The following is a 20,225-nucleotide window of genomic DNA, read 5'->3' on the forward strand; positions in this document are numbered from 1 at the left end:
GTTTTATTATCAATGAAGATTAAAGGCATCCACAGGTTCACATCTCGTGAACTTTTCAGGAAGAGGAAGAAATGCTATAAATCAATGACTAAAGAGACTGTTTCTCAGGCCTCCAACAAAATTTTTCCTCGACCTCCTTCAGGGTTGCTTCTTGGCCTCCTTCAAGATTATTTCTCAGGCCTCCAATAGAACTGTTCCTCAGCCTCCTTCAGGACTATTTCTTAGCCTCCTTTAGGACTGTTTTCTTGGGCCTCCTACAGAACTAGTTCTTGACCTCCTTTAGAACTATCTATTTGTCAGTTTGTTTCAGAAATAACTCCTGGTCTCTTACAAGTCTATCTCTTGGCAATGATTGTTATGATAAGAAAGGCGGATTGAAGGTTCTATAATCTCAGCTCCATAGTGCAGATCACTTTCTATACTTGAAGTGTGGTGCCTATATGCTTGCAGAGTGTCCACAACTCCATTTTGAGCAGCTTCTTATACACAGTGGAACTCAGATTTTTGTGAACAATTAGTTGATTAAGTGAAGTCCAGAATTGAAGACAACATAGTGAGAGCTCACCTTTGAACAATGAAGTAATCTCTTGAATGATGGATTGGTAAATAAGAGCATGTTGACACAGTACAACAAGGTGATTCAGCAGCAGAGTCTTTGGATCTGATTGTACAGTGAAGAATTTGTCAAAGACATTCAAGTAAGTATTATTCCTATTCTCTCTCTAAAAAAAAAAACAAAAGGATTGGTGTCCTAGGGGTTGGTGCCCCTAAACACAAGGTAGGAGCCTTGAAAGGAATAGGGTCGAAGCCCTAGAGTTCGGAACCTCATTAAAAGTCCAAGTTGGTGCTTGGGTACAGGTTGGTGCTTGGAACATTGAAGGGTCAGTGTCCTCAACAATTATTGTATTCACTTATTTATACTTAATAAAATTATTATTCTACGTTTCTCTGACTAAATTGTGAAGAATATAACTAGTAAAAATAACAATTTAAAATAAATATTGATTCACCCCCCTCTTAGTATGTCCAACACACTCGAAACTACATAAATAGAATATATTGTAGCTAATGAAGCATGCACTGAAGCAATGTGGCTTTGAAATTTATTTGTAGAACTATTCAACCAAGAGCTGGAACCGACTATGATATATTATGATAATCAAAGTTGTGTGAAGCTTTCAGAGAATTATGTGTTCCATGACAGGTCGAAGCATATTGAAACTAAGTACCACTACATTCGTGACATGGTATAGAGGAGAATAATAAGGCTCAATTACATCTCGACTAATGAGCAGAAAACTGATGTTCTGATGAAGCCATTTCCTAGAGAGAAGTTTGTGTAATTCAAAGACAAGTTGCGTCTTGTGGAGATTACCCCTATCGTTGAGAGGGAGTGTTGATTTGATACCAGCATGGATGGACATTCTTCTGATAGGGAGAATGGACTAAGAGGCCCATAGTGCTCACCAAGAAGGGTTGAGTGAGTGCCTCTCGGTGAGGAGACTCGATTATTCACCATGAAGGGTTGAGTGAGTGCCTCTCGGTGAGGAGACCCTATTATTCACCATGAAGGTTTGAGTAACGTCTAGACCCGATCACACACCAATGAAGGGTGTAATGAGGTCTTTCAGTATTTGGATCCAATCACACACCAAGGAAGGGTGTACTAAGGTATTTCAGTATTTGGACCCAATCACACACTAAGGAAGGCTGTAATAAGGCATTTCAAGATTTAAATTTGATCACTCACTAGGAAAGGGTGGTGTGAGGTCCCTTCAACATCTAGACCTGATCACTAACCAAGGAGGGGTGGAGTGAGGTCTTGGCCCATAATGCTCACTAAGAAGTGAGTGCTTGCTAGTTGTGTTGGCATCTCAACATTTTAGCCTAGTGAGAGGCTTTTGGATTTGAGGACCGATCATTATTGAAGAATGAGTCCTAGATTTGAGGACCAATCACTCTAGAGGAGCGAGTCTTGAAATGTTAATGATAAGGCATGGGTTTGGTACCACCCTGAATATGGCCACTAGAAAATGCTGATGGTAGATGATGATGTTGATGATGTTTTGATATAACCTTTTATTAGAGAAATTTTTCAACATGAGAACATCTATGACAGTCATTATGAATACCTCCCTAGTTAAGAGGGAGCTTTGAATTTTGTAACTATGGTCAATCTTCATAATGTATATTTGGCCACTTGATGTATTTTTATTTATTATTTTAAAACATATTTTAAATGCTAGAGTCAAAAGAAAATATATTTTGAGTCAAAGTCCCCTTGTGACTTTTAAAATAAGAAAAATTGAATTTTGAAATTAAAATTTTTCGTTCCAAGTTTGTCAAGTCAGATTAGAAAAAGGACACACCTCAACCCAACAAATCACTATATAAATGTACCTCGACTGCATTTTCTCAACACCAATTTGCACTGTCTCAAGAAGATAATTTTTGTTCATCCTAGAAAAGATCAAGAAGGACAAAGAGGATGAAAATGATGAATTTGATCTCTCTCTCTTTGTAGTTTTCATATTTATGGGTAGTTTTTGTTGCAAGGGTTGAAATTTCTGGGCAGATTCTGGGGGTCGAAATTCTGGGATTCTGGCAGTTGTAGGAGGGCTGAAATTTTGGTTCAGGTTAGGAAAAGAAAATTTTGGATCATGTTGGGAGGCTTGACTTAAAGGGGTTAACCATGTTTGACCATAGGTCTAGGTGTGTCTCTTGTTGAATAGAAGAATTTCTCTATTAAAAAGGTTACTGGGTTTTTCCCCTTAGTGGGTTTTCCCAGGGTAAATCTTGTCTTCTCTTGTGCATTGTGATCTATACTATTCTATTGTTCTCTTATGGTTGAATTTATGAAGTATAATTGTTGAATGATACATTGGAATGATTTAAAAGAAGATCCATCAAAAGTAATTATTAGTTATTTTAGAAATATTGTACTAGTTTATATTGCACTTAGAAAATCAACAAGGTAGTAACGACAAAAATAATGACTTAAATGTCCTAAAAAGGATAATTTATAATTTACATTGTACCAATTGAATGTTTTAACAATTACATAACTATACTCATTGAAAATGATGGGTTGTATGATTTATTGTATAACACCAAGTAAATGGATTATATGATTTCTCTTTTTTAGACATGACATAATTGTCGTCACGAGGTTGTATGGTTTGTATTATACCACCAAATAAAAAGGATATGTTACATTGTTTGCATTATACCACCAATTTTAGTGATAGGTTGTATGATTCATATTATTCCATCAAGTAGATGGATTGTATGGTTTTCATTTTCTAAACATGATAATCGTCCTCATTAAAAAGGATGGGTTGCATTATGCCACCAAGTAAATGGATTATATAGTTTGTTTTTTTAGACATGATATAATTTTTCTCACTAAAAAGAATGGGTTGTATGGTTTGTTTTATACCAACAACGTGAGAATTTTGGAGCCAAACTTGCAGATTTTAGGTTGGCCAAGTTAATGGACAGGGCTCAGAGCCACTCATTTACTTGTGTCAGGGGACTCCTCGGTACTTAGATCCTAAATGGATTTTGTATGCCTGTGCCACAGACAAGATTGATGTTTACAATTTTGGCATGGTTTTGATAGAAATAATCAGTGGGAGGAAGAATTTAGACCTGTCCCAACAGGAGGAGATGGAGTTTTTTCCTTCATGGGCAATTAGTATGATTTAGGAAGGAAAGATCAGGAATGTCGTTGATCTGAAACTGGGAGATATGGTAGACTACAAGTGGAAACAGATAGAAAGAGTTATCATAATTGCATTCTACTGTATTCAGGAGGATGCACAAGTAAGGCCTTCAATGAATAAAGTGATCCTGATGCTGGAAGGACATACTAAAGTAGAAGATCCACCTCTTTGCGTTGAGTTTTTGATGAGAACTGGGGCTAGGATTTCTGCTCATCCATCACAGTGGGAGAAAGAGGGCACATCAAGCAGTGTTGCCACCATTTCTGTCTCTTTCTCTACAAGGTGAATGAAGATATTGTTGGAGCTCTGGACAATATTTACTTTGTCTCTGATGTGTAGTTGGCCAATGTTTTTTTCAGCATGCTTCATAAATTTTCTTGTCTGACATTCTTTCAGATAAATGCCAGTTGGCATAAAGATGCAAGTTTGAGGAAATTGTTATCCACATTCTTAACATTTATCATATAATACCCATCAGTGCAACTATATGGGAAGCATAACCCATTTTTAAGTTTCATGGAAAACTTGGTCCTTTTATTGATTCAGTGAGATGCCATATTTATCCTATAATGCTCATGGGTGCAACTAAATGGTTACCATAACCCATCTTTTGGTTTCATGTAGGACTTGGTCTTTCTATGAATTCAAACATTCCAAATCGAATAACCACAATGTTTTTCGAAATATCTGGATAGCCTGTGAAACATTATCTCCATAAGTGATGTCGTATATGCTTAGATCAGTCCAAATTAAAGCACATACATGGCGACTCTATTACGTTCTCAAAATGAGCATATTGTCTAGAGCTTATAAAAAACATTCAAGCATCACATAACCAATGCCTTTTACTTAATTCACAGTCAGTAGGAAGCATTTATGTCACAGCAGAGAGGTGGTTTTTCAGTGAGATTTGAAAAGTAATGTTGAAATATGGCACACTTACTTTGGAGAAAACAAGGTAGCATCATCATGATATGTGTGACCACATGGTTAACAAAAGAGCAATATAATGACGCCAATATTTTCTAGGTTTGATTTTGAAAAAACTGGTCTAGTATTCTTAATTCTGTGACTAACCATGTGAGCGATATACCCATTTGTTTAATGTATATGTATTATGGATGTATTTCAAGCTATATAATTCTCCATATATCAATTATGCACTGAAAAATATTATTTTTTTGGACCCCTATTCTGAAATTGAACATAAGCAGGACTGAGCAGTCTTTGGAGAATGCATAGTATGGTAAATTGCAAAACAAGCATACATGAAAAATCGGTGTATGTATGTCACTTCATATATTTTTTTTGTAAACAAATACTTGATCATTAATTTGTTAATTGATGAGATGGAGGGCAGAAAATGAGATGGTCTGTAGATACTCCCATTTAAATTGTTGGCCCTCATCTGAATATATAAATGTGTCAATGCTTGGTGATGTTGATGTTGAAACTTGAGGAAAGTGCTACTATTCTTATTTAATGTTGGAGTGCTTATGTTCTTATTTAATGCAGTGTTTGTTGTTGGATACCATATTTCAAACCAAGTGCATATTTAAATCCCCATTTCCTTCTCTTCAAATTAAGAACCATAAATTCAGCGTTGCCTTGAAGGATAATTCTCACTGTGATGTTTGTGTCTAATCGAACAATATATATAGTTGTTCTTTTGTTTTATTAATGAGCATAGAAGTGTTGTGAATGTTTTGAAATGAAATAACCTTATTTAATATTTGGAAATCAATGTATTAGAAACTGGGTTCTTGGATATCCCATACATAAAATACATAATTGAAAGCATAACACAAAGACAAAGGTTAGTGTTAAGGAATTTATATGCATTGTTGTAATCTGTCATTCAAGGAATTGTAGAGACACCTGTTGAATTTATTAATTCCACAAAGGATCTGTGTTGGAGAAATGGAGAGGCCATATGCATATTACATTTATAGATCAACTTGACTCCTTGGACAATGTCTTTCTGCTGACAGACTTCAGAGAGATTTCCTTTGCCTATATATTTATACCTCTACATTGAACGCATTTTATTTAGCACCTTGCACCTATCAACTTTCTCCTTGTGGTTTACAGTCACCTTGTATATAGACAATCAAAGCCAAACTTTGTTCTAATGAATTCAATGATAGATTTTTATCTATTCTTCTTCCTTCTTTTGAATAAAATATGTCTTATATTTATAGGAAAATATTTACAAACAATAGAGAATAAAAAAAAAATAAAGTGAAAAGGCGTGTAGAATGGACAACATAAATTCCTCCCGCAAGTTCCTAAAACTTATATAGATCCTAAATAAGCCATGGGATCTAAACATTGGGCATATTGAAGTGTCCTTGAGCAAGACCCGAGGGTTACCTCATCCCTCCACATAGAACAAAATGCAGGTAGTGAGCTATCTTGAAAGAGAAATATGTGCAGAACTATGTGAATGGTTGTTTCAAAACTTAATGTATTTTGGTTTTATGTGAAAGTTATGTTATTGTTGGAGATAGAGTAGATTACCAGGAATATTGGCTTGCAAAAGTTTCTGCCTATTTACTATTGATTGATACCTTTAAATGACTTCATGTGAGTACCCATCCTTTAATAAATACAATATAAAATTTGTTGAGCTAAAGCTGGTACTCATTTGTCACTTCATTAAAGTTAATTGAAGCATGCTTCTATATGTGGACTGCATTCAAATGCCTCCTCCACAATGCTTGGAAGATTCCCTTAGAGATGTTTTGGGGAAGTGCAATTGGCTTCACCAGGCTTAGCCGCTTATGATGAAGAAAGTGTTATAAGGGACATATGGGAAAATTTGTGCAATGCCTACGATCTCCTTGCTTCTTGTTTTGTATGAAGCATGTTGACCATCAATCCTAGAATGGATGCAGTAGGCATCAAAAACTACAATGGGAATGGAACCTATTGTTTTGATAAGTGTTGTAGGCCAACCTGCAATCTGAACATTGCATGAATTTAGGCTCCAATAGAAATAGAAACCCTACATTCTAATCTATTCCAAGTAGCTAAATCATTTACAATATTGTCACATTGTAACTCTCTTTAGGCTTATTTTGAAAACCCTAAACTCCTTGAACACATGAGGAGGTTGACCTCGATTATATATTTAAGTGAGAATCTAGAGAGCAAGGACTTTTTATTCTCCCCAGATTTTGCATTGTTGTGATGGTGGCACAACCTATTTTCCACCCCTGTTTTTTGTGGCATGACCCGTGCCTTATTACATAAGTTACATTATTCAATAAGAATATTCAAAAATAAAACTAGTGGCATAAATCATAATTCCAATAGGCCATGTTTTCTGACTTCTTATGTATTTACATTGTATTCTCTCTTTCTCCAAATCCAGGTGATAATTGGAAGACAACCAAAACCCGACTGTATTTTGAACAACTTACCTTTAAAAGAGTAGTGTCATTCTGATAAGAGGAGGGAAACACAATTATTCTTCTAGTTATTTGAAGTTTCTAAATAGAAATAGAAAGTACCAAATTGAGGCTTGCAAGCAAACCATCAAGTCAATATAGATTCGTATTCAAGGCTAAGGTTATGATCATCAACATGTCTCAACATGCTTTCTTTGACTACCATTTTTACTTTGGAGGGGATGGGATTGAGATTCCTACAACCTACACATACTTGGGGTTCAGGTCTTAGGAGTCTAGTTTAGATTGAGGCATGATTTATATCCCCAACTTAATAAGGAATTCCTTGCTTGGCTCAAGAGATAGTGTTGTAGTACATCTTGTTCAAGATGCACTACTTTGGATATGATCATTAGAGCCATGACCCTTTATGGATTCAAGGTGTGGGAACTTGGCCTGCTGTGGGTTAATTGGGCTAGGATAGAGAGATTCTAAACCCTTATATTACAATGCTTCATCTGCTACAAACATGCAATTCCTTAGTCTATCATCTAGGTGGAGTTCAAGGTATTGCTTCAATAGACCCCCCTGGTGTAATTGTTGTGGGTTCTTCTTAATTGCTTCAGTTAGTGGCCATTTCTATCAATCGACTTGCCCTTTTTAGGTAATATTTAGACACTCTAGGTGAGCTCCTACTATCTAAATAAGACTTAACCTAGGAGATTAGAGAGGATATCTACAAGCTACATCCAAATCACTTGGATTTCCCTCCTCGAAGGCATTAGCTTGAATATGTCATTTTATTATTTTGAGTGCTTTATGTAGCTAAGTGACTCTTATTGTTAGGCCTATCTATAATAATAGACATTGGATGCACAACCTTAGGATTCCCCTTGGTTCATTCAGAGTGGGCTCCCACTAGCTTTGGTTTGAGATAGCTCACCACATCACACACCTCAAAAGGAATTTTCAGCTATGTCACTTACAAGAGATCAAGTTGGAGGAGCACATTGTCTTCAACTGTTCCATCTATTAGGAGATAGCGTTGTTACATATTTATTTGATCTATTCTTGACTGATAACACTTGTTGTTTGGTTGTTTTCTCATGACTCACATCTTATTCATTAGTTTTCAAGTTCTATTTGTTGCTTAGAGTCTATAGCTTAAGGACTAGGCACTAGGTCTTGCTTAGATTTCCATTTTAAATCTTAAAATACAAAAACAATATCATTCTGCAAATCTATTTTTTTAGCATTTAAAGGACAGTTCTGTAGGCTTCTCAAGGATTCCTCCCTTGTGTTGGAGGAGAGTTGGCCTTAAGTGAGAAGGATGATCACCAAGGTGACAATGGGTGATATCCTCAAGTAACGTTGGGGTTTGTAATGGTTTGAGTTACCATAACCAACCTGAGAACAAATTGAAGGGAATGATGAGCACATTAATTGACCAAGTTCAATCTAATTGTAATACTTCAAAATGTTGAGGAAGACATAACATTTCATTCAAATATTCAGCACAGGATTAATGTCTCAATTTATTATAAAAGCATCGAGTGTGAAATATAATCTAACCCATTTTATTAATTATGTTACTTAATGATAGAAGTTTCTCTAATATTTGTATTCAACAACGTGTGGCATCGGCCAGTGTCCACCGCTAGACTGAATTAGAAAGATTTGGAACATTTGACATCTCATATAAGTATTGGTGCTAGTGGATCTCAGGGATTTAGTCATTCATTCAATCAATTTTTGTAGTAGTTTTCCTTTTTGCTAATTTTTCATTTTTATTAAATACTAAATTATATTTTGGATCTTAGGGATTTTGTTATGCACTAGATTATCTAATAACCAGAAAAGCACTGAATGTGAAGCACAACTCCTAAATATAATAAGGATGATGAATTTCACAACTCTAAACAAATGGGAGATTTTAATTTCCAATAACTCCAAATGTTAACAATATAAAATATAACTTGAGTATAATAATATATTTGTATACTAGTTGCTCCCTCAATACTCATGGGACTGTGGGTTTGAGTGGAGGGTCAAATCCTATTTTGATAAATATCTCAGCTAGGTAAAGATTGCATAAGCACAAATATGGATCAATTGTATGGAAGTGAAATGCATTTTCTTTTATAGTCATAAGATATGCTAAAATTTTGTGAAAGAGTGATGTGGCTAGTGTATAGTAATTTGGCACAGTCCAATCTCTGCTTTGAGCATCATGATGTAGTAGAAGTTAATTTGTTTGGATGCATTGTACATACCATGTTTGTAGTTCATATTAGACATTATCACAAAAACCCTTACTCTTTAGATTCTTAAAGGTTTATAACTTTCCTAGGTTTGAATTTTACTAATAGTTGGCGCCATAGCCCGAAGATTAATGTTGTGAATGAGTTTGAACTTTTAATTTCCTCCAACTGTGTGAAGTATTTGGAATGTTTAATAGTCAATGCAACATATTATATCTTTGTTTTTTGTTTACTAGGTTTGATTGTTTGGTTAGTTGATTCGAATGCCTTCACAAGGCAACATGATAGGGTAGTGGGAACTTGTGCTTATTTATTCAAAAACAAGTTTGTTCAAAGAAAACCTTTAAAGCTTTATGGAATTCTGTAATCCAGTGAGTTTAGTGTGATAGATGCCCTTGCTCTTGGTTGCATTATTTAAGGCAACAAACTGTTTTGAGAGAAAATAATTTTGAAAATACCTCCTTTTTAATTTACTAATCTGAAAAGTATTTTGAAAATCCCTCCCTTTTAATTTGCTAATATTATTTGAATTTACTTGTGTAGCCATACCAACAGATGGAAGATGCTTGTTTCAGGTTGTTGCTCATGGTGCTTGCTTGAGAAGTGGAAAACTAGCTCCAAATGAGAGCCTTCAACGAGAGCTAGTAGATGAATTGCATAACAGAGTAAGCCTTTATTTATAAAGTTTAATATTTTGTCTCATGGGATTTTAATTTAAATCTTATGGGTCAATATTATTTGATGGAATGTTAAAATTGCAAGTTGTGGTGTGATTACATGATATTTGCAGAAATAATCTACTTTATTCCTTCCATGTAAATTTTAAATAATTAGGATATGTGATCTTACTTGTAGTATATCTAGATTCTACACATCACATTTAGTCAGTTTGTTTTTGTATTTTAAATAGGTTAATCATGCTTCAATGCTTGATTTCATTCTTGCACTCTTGGATGCCATATTTGGAAGGACCCATTGATATATAAGGAACAATGCCATATATATCATTATCAAACAATTCTCTGACAAGTAACTACATATCCTCAAATTCATGCAATCATTAAATTAACCTTTGGAGCCTTCACTGATTCATTGCATATACCCTCACATCTGAACAAATGACTACATGTTTCCAAACCCTCCAAAATTTCTAAAGTATATGCCTCATTCTGTCTCTGATTCCACATTGTTGGTCAATTCAAACCCTGTAAGTTATTGAGGGGAATGCTTGTTATTTTTATCAGTTATTATTTTTTATTAGCAAGTTAATGGTCTATAAAATTTCAGGCTATTAGTCAGTCCTTAGAAAATTGGACTGTGATGTTGCATGATATTGTACTTCAAGCTCCTCATAAAATGTCTCTACTATGTAGGCCCTTTTTTCTCTCTCTTTGATGCCTTTCTCTTTTTAACACCTATGATTGATCAAGTAGGTATGGTTTTTTCCATTACTTTCAAGTTTTTAGTACCCAAAGTTCTCTCTCTCTCTTCCCAAGTCATAACTTTCTCTTGTAACAATTCTAGTTTCTTCTTCTTCTCACTGCATTGCTTTAAGGGATGTGGGTTTAATGCCAACTTTTCTCCCTCTTCTCAAATATTTGGATCCACAACACATACACTTGGTAGCAGCTGTTGTGCATGTTCTTGAGGCTTTTATGGACTATAGTAATCCTGTTGCAACCTTCTTTAGGGATTTAGGAGGCTTGGATAACACCATAACACACTTGAAGCTTGAAGTCTACCATTTTGAGGAGAGAGTAAGGAAGCAGAGTGGAGAATCACAATCAGGTTCCAAGGGAAAGTCTCCTAAAAAAAATGATGTTGCAGGGTCAGAGGAAATGCAAATAGATCAACCTGACACATTGGTTCTTTATCATAGAAGACTTCTTATGAAGGCTTTTCTTCGGGCTATATCTCTTGGCACATATGCTCCTGGAAATATTGTATGGCTATATGGATCTGAAGAGAGTTCTTTGCCATTTTTCTTGTGAACTATATTCAGAAGATCAAAGGACTTTGGTGGTGGTGTCTTTTCACTTGCATCTACAGTCATGAGTGATCTTATTCACAAATATCCAACTTGTTATTATGTTCTAAATGCTTCTGGTCTACCTAATTCTTTTTTGGATGCCATCATGGTTGGTTTCCAACCTTCTGCAAATGCAGTAGCATGTATACCACAATTCTTGGGTGCTTTGTGCCTTAATAACCTTTGTCTTCAAGCTATTAATGATCGTGGTGCTCTAAGATGTTTTGTGAATTTTTTTATGTCAAAAACCTACTTATGGGCTTTGGCAGGTGACACTCTTGGCTCCTTATCATCTGCCTTGGATGAGATGATGTGACATGCTACTTCTTTGAGGGGGCCTGAGGTGGATGTATTGATTGAAATCTTAAACACTATTGCAAAACTTGGATCTGGCACTGAAGTGTCTTCCATGTTGCAAGAATCTACCATCTCTTCTATGCATGTTCCCATTGAGACTGATTTAGAACAAAAAACAATTAGTTTAGTGGATGGAGATGAAACATTGAGGGAAACATATGAGCTGGGGGTTGATGCTTCTGCTGAAAATTTGTCTTCAAACATGGAATCCTTTCTCCCATATTTGATAAGAAATGCTACACATCTCTTAGAGAATATTTTGCATAATACAGATACATGTGGGGTGTTTTTTGAGAAAAAGGGTATAGAGGTTGTGTTGCAGCTATTTGATTTATCCCTCTTACCATTTTCATTTGCAAGTGGCCAGAATATTGTTGTTACAATTAAGGATTTTTCACTGCAACACTCATCTCCTCTCACAAGGGTTGTTTGTACTACTCTGAGAGAACACACGAAACCTGCAATTGAATTCATGGATTTGTTGGCTGGAACAAAGCTGGAAGATATTGAGGTAGCACAACACATTAGAATTTTGAGATGCCTTTCAAGTCTAGATGGTGTTTTATCTTTTTCAACACATCTGCTGAAAAGCACAACAACAATGATGCCTGAAATTCATTTTGGGGATGTAGATATACTAAAGCATGTAGGGAAGGTGTACAAAGAAATAGTTTGCCAGATATCTCTTGTTAGTGATTCAAAAGTAGATGTGAAGAAAGAGGCTGAACAAGGACCTACAACTAGAAATTTGGCACCAAATGCAGCAGGTATAGAAGCTGGCAGTGACAATAACACAGTTTCAGTTGTTTGGTATGTTAACCCAATGTCTATGAGGAATGGAATTTCTTCTCATTGGTCCATTGAACCTGAATATCTTTCTATTATACAAACAATACTTCATTTCCATAGAATAAGGGACCATGGTATTGAAGGGATTTCAAGAATGTGTCTTGGTCAGCTTGGGCGACATGAAGATGCATCAGAGGTTGACATTGGAGGTTCTGTAAGTGCAGGTGAAACATCTCAAGCCTAGGAAATTAAAAGGAAGTCACATGATCTCCTAGACTTTGAGATTATGAATAAGGTTGTGTCTACAATGCGATCATTCTATGTGAATCTTGTGAAGGTTTTGGTAGTGCCCAATCGACATCGTGATGATATATGATCACTTAGTGCAACAACCAAGAGTGTGGTGGTTTACGTTGCATCTGCCAGTCAGGAATAACCATTTTGTTTGGAACCTGCTCTTCTTGATAGTGATTAGAAGATGCATGGACCCTTGTCTCATATGGATAGACTTATGAGTGAGACAGAGAGATGACCTTCTAGAAGGGTAACCTTCTTTTCTCCCTGCTGTCTTTTTTGATCTAATTAGTTTGATGACAAATTATTCCCCATTTCCTTTTTTCCTTTTTTAGTGATTTCCTTAGCATGTAAAGATGAAGGATGTTTGACAGAATGATATTTTTCTTAATGTAGGAGTCTGAAGAGCACTAGCCATCTTCTCTTTTGCAATCAAGTATTGTGTCTTGAAATATCAAAGATACATCCACTGAGACAACAAAGCAATCAGGTATTGTGTCTTGAAATATTAGAGATACTTCCACTGAGACATCATCTTTGATGCAAGGTAATCAAGGTGCATTAGGACATTAACATGTAATGGGTCGGCCTCCTCACCTGACACATCAAAATAATAGCCCAACTTCACAATCAAGGTTGAGAAAACTTCAAGTTTCTGTCCCTAGCCATAACAATTTAAGTTCTGCCTTGCAATATTCATTCAATTTAACACATTGTGTTGGTCACCTTGTAACCTCAGCAATTAAATCTAGGTTAGTAGGTACAAAAATTCCATTAGGAATGGTACCAAAATCTCAGGAAAATTCTAGATCTTCCATTAGCTCTGATCCTCTGAGCTTCGAATTCCTGTCGCCTGTGACACCATCATCGAGCAACATTTCTTTATCACAAAGACAACAATCACAGAGACTTGCTTCTCTGTCTCCTATCACACAATCTGTACAACCTTCTATGCAAATGTTGTCACCTATACCTCCATCTGCACCACCCCTTCAACATCAACAGTTTCAACCACTAAACCATCAGCCTCAAACTAATTTCATGAAGCCTAGTCAATCACAAGTTCAACTTCCTTCTCTCCATTCCCAAGGTCATTATTCACAGTCCTTTCAACAATATCCACTTCAATCACAACTATTTAACAAATTCCTCAATAGCTACCATAGTTACAACAAGTGTCACAATCCCAAGCTACTCCAAAGTTGTTGAATCAGTTACCACACAACCTTTCACAAGGTAACCAAATTCCATAGAAGTTACCAATACCTCAGGAAGTACAACCAATTATCCTTACTCCATTTCAACAAATTAATTCATCTTAGGAGTTGACGTAATCCCAACCTCCACAACAATCAAAGTTAAGTTATGGAGCATCCCAAATAAGGGGATTTGTTGTGAGTAGTAGCATGATGATTCAGGCTTAGCATCAAGGCATACTTTACTTCCTATATTTCCCAATAACTTATCTTCCCAGGTTTTAGAAGTGCAGCCTCCTCTATCCCCTGGCCCACCACCAGCTTCATTATTGGTAGCATCAACATCACAGACATCACAGTTGGCAACTTCAAACACCACATTACCATATTTGATAGGAAATGTGTCATCACTTTTATGGTCAATGATGACACAGGGTGTAAGGTGTACATAAACTTTAGCTGCCTCTTCTTCTAATCCATCTATACATGTTTCTTTAGCTACAATACCAAATATATCCTTAGAGAAAAATGCAACTATACATGTCATTTCTACTACAACATCCTTGTTTCCAGCCCCATCTTTGAATGCAACACCTCCAAAGTCAGTTCCAGCTAAAGCACTGGTTGCTGCTCAAGATATCATTGGAACTCAATTCAATTAAGATATACTCAAATTTTGTCATGAATTTGTTCTTAGTGCATTGTATTGTAGGTTTTAACCCCGTACAGAAATTACTTGCATATGAATTCTAAAACATAGAAAATAAAAAATGCAAGAGCATAACACATAAAACACGTATACACAGAGATTTTCCCCTAGATCCCAAAACCGAGACTACTAGCTTGATTTTTCATTATGTTACTTTTAATGTTACAATACATATTTATACATGCTGAAGCATCCAATACCATGGACCAAAAACCATCGCGTCCAAAACCATGTGCGAAAATCATGCACAAAACCATAGATAGGTCCGCCCAACCTAATATAGGGTCCAAAAAAATTTTCCCGGGGCGTTGCCCCAAACCCCATAGAGGGGGGCTACCCACCCCCTCTAACTGCCCGATTCACTACGTGGGCTAGTCGTGGAAAGAATAACACAACCCAACATTCTCCCACTTGTTGTTTTCTTTCCACAGGGGGCCACAAGAGAGCTTAGTCATTTATCCAGCCTTGTAATGCCCATTATTTCTCTACACCAAGAGAACTTCTCAGAGCTCACAAATTTTTTAAATGCATCTGCAGTATTCTTCAAAGTGTCCACCTTTACTAGCAACACATTTTTGTCTTCTATCATATCCCACAAAGTGATACTGAACATCAATGTGCTTTGTCTTTGAATGGTAAGCAGGGTTCTTTGCCAAGAAAATTTCACTTTGGCTATCACAGTGTATCCTTATAGCTCCCTGTACTAACCCCATACTTGAACACAATCTTTGCAACCAAAATACTTCCTTGCTTTCATGAGTGGCTGCCATGTATTCTGCCTTTGTAGTTGATAGTGCCACTACAGATTGTTTCTTACTCATCCAACTGACTGCACCTCCAAATAGTCTAAACACATACCCACTTGTAGATCTTCTCTGATCCAGATCTCTAACCCATTCCGCATCAACAAAGCCACAGATATCCAAAACTATGTCCAATCCTGGTCTTCCTTAGTAGCACAAACCATAATCACTAGTGCCACGCAAATACCTGAAAACCCGCTTCACTGTTGTCCAATGCTCCTTCCCTTGTTTTGACATAAACATGCTCAATACTCCCACTACATGTGCAATGTCTGGTCTAGTACAGACCATCGCATACATCAGGCTATCGACTGCACTTGCATATGGAACACGGGACATATCCTCTTCCTCTTCTTGTGTCTTGGGACACTGTTCATCAGATAACTTTACACCTACAGGAATAGGAACCTTCATCAGTTTATTGACCTGCATATTAAATCTCTACAATATTGTCTCAACATACTTCCTCTGATTTAACTAGAGCTTCCTCTTTCCTTGATCTCTTTTAATTTCCATGCCCAAGATATAGTTTGCAGCACAAGATCTTTCATGTCGAATTTGGAGGACAATTGGGTCTTCAAATCCTGGATAATTTCTTTGTCATTTCCAACCAGCAGCATATCATCCACATACAAGACCGGATAAATAACACGGTCACCAATTAATTTAAAATACACAGTGATCTGCTTTTCTTCTAGTGAAGCCAAGTCCCCGTATAAATGTATCAAATTTCTGATACCACATCCTTGGTGACTGTTTTAACCCATACAGAGATTTCTTTAACTTGCATACCAATTCTTTCTTACCCTTCATCGCAAAGGCTTCAAGTTGCTTCATGTAGATCTCCTCTTCCAAATCCTTGTGAAGAAATGTTGTCTTCACATCCATCTGTTCTACCTCAAAATCAAAAGCAATAGTAACAGATAAAAGTAATCTAATAGAAGCTACCTTGGCAACAGGAGAAAAAATATCACCAAAATCAATTCCCCGCACCTGGGAATAACCTTTTGCTACCAACCGAGTTTTGTCTTTCTCCACCTTTCATTCTGCATTTTTCTTCTTCTTGAACACCCATTTTCTACCAATAGGTTTCCTTCCAGCCGGCAACGCCACCAAATCCCAAGCCTCATTTTTGTGCAAAGATTCCATTTCATCAACCATGGCCTCTTTCCAAATTTTGCCATCCTCTGAATCTACTGCTTCCTTCACAGTTCTGGGATCATTGTCAGTAATAGATAAAGCAAAATTTGAATAGAAAGCAGATGGACTATACCTTTCTGGCTGCCTTCTTTCTCAAATTGATCTTCTCAAACCCGGAGTTTGTGGCTCTTCATCTTCTGATTCCTCCTCTGTTGTAGAGTCTGATTCTTCTTCCTTAAGCTCAAACTCTATCTTTTCAGGTTCCTTTGGTTGGAATTCATGTTTAATAACATATTTTACCTCTCTGAACACCACATCTCGGTTGTACACAACCTTCCTTGTTACTGGGTTCCAAAGCTTATAACCCTTTAAACCATCCTTATACCCAATAAAGATGCACTTTTCAGATTTACTATCTAACTTGGTTCATTTCTCCTTTGGAACATGTGCATATGCATCACATCCAAATACCCTCAGATGTGAAAGAGAGGGTTTCTTACCAGTCCATACCTCTTGTGGAGTCTTATCCTCCAACGCTGATGAAGGTGATCTGTTGACCAGGTAACATGCTGTCTCCATCGCCTCTGCCCAGAATTCCTATCCTAAGCCGACACCATTGAGCATGCTTCTTGCCCTTTCCATCAATGTCTTGTTCATTATTTCTGCAACTCCATTTTGTTGAGGTGTATATGGAGTATTCTTATGCCATGCTATACCACACTTCTTACAGAATTCTTCAAATTCCTTACTGCAAAACTCTCCACCGTTATCTGTTCTCATCACCTTTATCTTCTTCTCTGTCTAGTTTTCCACCAGAGCCTTAAATTCTTTATACCTGTCAAAGACTTCAGATTTCTTCTTAAGTAAATGTACCCATGTATTCCTTGAGAAGTCATCTATAAATGATACATAGTACACAGACTTACCCAGTGATGGAACCTTCACAGGTCGAAACACATCACTGTGCACAAGCTCTAATATCTGTTTCGCCCTCTTACCACCAGAGGGTAAACTCACCTGATTCTGCTTCCCATATACACAATTTTCACAGAAATCAAAATACAGAGAGCTATTACTCATATCTTCTACCATAACTTTACCATGAAGTATTCGAAGGCCCTTCTCTCTAATATGTCCAAGCCTTTGATGCCACAACATGGTCTTCTCTCCTGAGACCACTAGATTTTCTGCTCCACTTTCAGGAACCACAAAACTGTTGCACCCATCAATAACAGTGCTACCTTGCAGCTTGTACAGAGTTCCAATTCCAAACTCCCCGCATCAATACCAGTGCTCCCTGAACCATCTTGCAGATATCCTTCTCGAACACTGTTTTTAGACCTGCATCATCCAACTTGCTTGCAGAAATCATATTTTTGGCTAATGCAGGAATATGCAAAACACCTGGAAGTGTTCTAACCCTTCCACCTTGAAAATTCAACTTTACTTTTCTGCGACCAATGATTCTAGCCTTCCTACATCCCCCAAGAAGACATCACCACCATCATATTTCTCATACTCGCAAAACCACTCTCTATGGGGAGTGAAGTGAAAAGATGCATCTGAGTCAATCAACCATGCCTCATGATCTACATGTGTACTTGAAGAAGCCAAGTACACATCCCCACCTTCATCTGAGGTGGTTTTCGCCTCTGCAAAAGGAGAATCATCATATCCCTTTCGTTTTTCAGGAACTTTAGATTTACAGTCCCTTTTGTAGTGCCCTTCCTTTCCGCATTTTTAGCACACCACCTTTACAGGTTTTCTTGGAGATTTAGATCTCCCTCTAGATTTAGATCTCCCACTCGATGACTTATTTTTGTTTCTGTTCTGTGACCATCCTCGTACAGACAAGGCATCACCATTCTGGCTCTCCATATTTTTCCGTCTCATCTCCTCCGTCAGCAAGGATGAGACTATTTCATCAAACTACAAGGCAGTTGCATTGCTACCTATTGCAATAACCAGACTATCCCATGAATCTGGTAGAGAACATAACAAACTAATGCACTTATCATTATCTGAAATTTTGATATCAATAGACGATAACTAACTTACCACAGTATTAAATGCATTCAGATGCTCTGTCATCGAGTCTCCATCTTTCATCCTCAGGTTATATAACTTTTTCCGTAGGAATAGTTTATTCACCAGAGACTTAGATTGGTATAAAGTCCCTAACTTGTCCCACAAAGCCTTCACCGTATCTTCCCCTGATACATTTAGCAATAGTGAATCTAAGACACAAAATCGTATTGTGCTCTTTGCCTTCCGATCCAACTTCTTCCATTCTTCATCGGACACTCCTGTTGGTTTAGTACCCAGATCTACCGTGATCCACTGATATTTATCCACCAACAGATCCTCCATTTTGAGTTTCCACAACTCAAAACTCTGAGCATTAAATTTCTCGATCTCTATCTTCCGACTGTTTGCCATCTTCTTTCACCACTAGAATTGATATCGCAGATCTCCCACTAAACAGGGTCTACCACAGGCCCAAGCGAAACCCCTCAGCAACAAAGGCGTCCCCTTGAAGCCAAAACGACTCTGATACCAAATGTAGGTTTTAAAATCGTACAGAAATTACCTACATACGAATTCTAAAACACAGAAAATAAACAATACGAGAGCATAACACATAAAACACATATACACAGATATTTTCCACTTGATCCCAAAACCAGGACTACCAGCTTGATTTTTCATTATGTTCCTTTCAATGTTACAATAGATATTTATACATGTCGAAGCATCCAATACCATGGACCGAAAACCATCGCGTCCAAAACCATGGACTGAAAACCATTGCGTCCAAAACCATGTGTGAAAATCATGCACAAAACCATAGGTAGGTCTGCCCAACCTAATATAGGATCCAAAAAACATTTTCCCGGGGCGCTGCCCCAGACCCCATAGAGGGGGGCTACCCGCCCCCTCAAACCCCCCTTTGACCCCCCCGCTACACAATCAACACAATGAAGGGGGGGCTCTGTCCCCACTCTAACCCCCCAATTCACTATGTGGGCTAGTCATGGAAAGAATAACACAACCCAACATGTATGAGGATTTTCCAAGGCAATGCATAACATGCGGTTTGTGATTCAAGTTTCAAGAAGAGCACAAAAATCACATGGATTGGCACGTGTCTCGAAATCTAACTGTATCTAAGATTTGTAAGAAAAAGTACCACAATCAGTGTCTTGAAAATGGTTTTTGAGTGCCAAGGAATGGCTTAGTGCAAAATATATGTCAACATTTGAGGTTGTTCCTACTTTTTTCCTTGTGGAAATAACTTTGGATAGAAAAGAGCGAGGAAGTGGCAGACATTACTAATGACAAACATAGTGTATGTGTTCTATGTGGAGAACTCTTTGATTATTTCTATAGAAATGAAACAAATGGATGGATGTATAAAGGAGCAGTGTATATGCAGGCTCCCAGTGGGAGAAATGAAGGCATATACGGGTCTAAGTTGGGCCCTATCATCCATGCTAAGTACAAGTCAGAATCCGTGGGAGCTTCTTTTG

This window comes from Pinus tabuliformis, chromosome 3_2 (genome assembly GCF_031772625.1).
Source record: "Pinus tabuliformis cultivar Carrire ecotype Pingquan chromosome 3_2, CPIR1, whole genome shotgun sequence".
Classification (NCBI taxonomy): domain Eukaryota; kingdom Viridiplantae; phylum Streptophyta; class Pinopsida; order Pinales; family Pinaceae; genus Pinus; species Pinus tabuliformis.